General features: G+C 34.1%; 1 protein-coding gene across 1 annotated transcript in view; it reads right to left on the bottom strand.

The window, feature by feature from the left end:
• The window catches only part of NEDD4 (NEDD4 E3 ubiquitin protein ligase), a 52,290-nt gene extending 51,577 nt beyond the window's left edge, over positions 1-713 (bottom strand). The window contains exon 1 of the mRNA XM_007446351.1: positions 669-713. The gene's annotated coding sequence lies outside the window, so the exon portion shown is untranslated. The remainder of the gene's footprint in view (positions 1-668) is intronic.
• Between the last annotated feature and the right edge of the window lie 730 nt (positions 714-1,443).

Below are 1,443 nucleotides of genomic sequence, written 5' to 3'. Positions count from 1 at the left end.
TCCCTACACAACTTATTTTTATATCTCTGTCAGCTGCCCACTTTAAGCTTTCATTTTTCTTGTTTACTACTGATATGCAATATGGCCAAAAATGAACTTATCATATCTCAAAAAAAAAATGGCTTTCCTCCTATGTTTTCTAGTTGAGATACCACCCTTATCTCGCAAGTTCAACTTGTATTATCTTTACTTTTTGCTTAATTTTATTTTTTTCAACTGGAGCTCCATGTTAAAAACCTGATCCAGTAATGTTATGTTATGAAATGTTTCCTGCATCTTCTGTTGCTTCTGTTGCTATATGCTTGGTCCAGGTTCAGTTTCATGCCCATATTGTTGTAATTGATCTTAGTTTTTTTTGTGTGAGACTAAGCTCTCCCCATTCTAGTTATTCAGTAGAATATTTCCATAGTGATCTTCCTCAAACAATGCTTTCATGATGTCAACCAACTTCAGTGGCTCTCTGTTTCTTACTGGGGTTCATGTAAGGGAATTTTGAAAATAAAATGGAAAACTGAGATGAGTTTTCAGAAAATAACATGCTCAAGAAATAATAGCAGTATACACTTTACAAATCAAATATTTACATTTACTATATTGTGTATCTGCAAGTATTTATTAAAATAAAAAGAATAAACATAAAAAGTAAAATCATGGACATCTATACTAACCGGTAATGGATAAAGAGGAACATCCACTTGACCTAGGAAATCATCTCTTGTCTACAAAAGAAAGAAGAAAAAATGACATTAGTAATATGCTTGATCTTTTTGGAAAACTTTGATGAGCTATTGTCATCATTCACAAAAATACATCGAAGTTTTTTTTTGTCTGTTTAACCCTATGAAATATCAATGAAAAAATCAATGGAAAATAAAAGGTAATATGCTACAACTTCTGGTAATGGCAGAATGGAGTATGTTAGATTGATCCTTCTGAAGATAATAACTATATACTCTGAAAATATATCAAAACAACTATTTGAAAGCACCACAGAGTGACCAAAAGTAAGCAGAAACTGGAAGACAATCCTTGAAAGAATGAACTGTACTAGGTAGGATTCCTGTTCATATGGCTTTTCACCTGGTAGTACTCCACAGTTCATATGGTGGAATGATTGGAACTCAAAGAGAAATCTGAAATCTTACTCCTTTGAGGAGTCCAAAGACTTACTTTGAAGTTAACAGTCTAACTGGAAAGTGAGGGGGACAACCCCTGAAAGGAAGAAGCCACAAGAGTCCCTTCAAATCTACGTATAAACTCTATCCAAATTCCTAGCTGATCCCTGAACTGCATATGTGAAAGGCAACAGCTGGAAGGCTGAAAGGACTCAGCATAGATTTCACAGTTGATGTTCACCTAAGGGGAGCTAGCATTTAGAGTTCAGCTAAGTTAATAACCTGCTAGAACAAAAATCAACACTCTTTAGGGAAAGATAACAAAACT

Source organism: Lipotes vexillifer, unplaced genomic scaffold (genome assembly GCF_000442215.2).
Source record: "Lipotes vexillifer unplaced genomic scaffold, Lipotes_vexillifer_v1.1 scaffold726, whole genome shotgun sequence".
Lineage (NCBI taxonomy): Eukaryota > Metazoa > Chordata > Mammalia > Artiodactyla > Lipotidae > Lipotes > Lipotes vexillifer.
The sequence above is the reverse complement of the archived record's forward strand: the minus strand, read 5'-3'. Positions and strand labels throughout refer to the sequence as shown.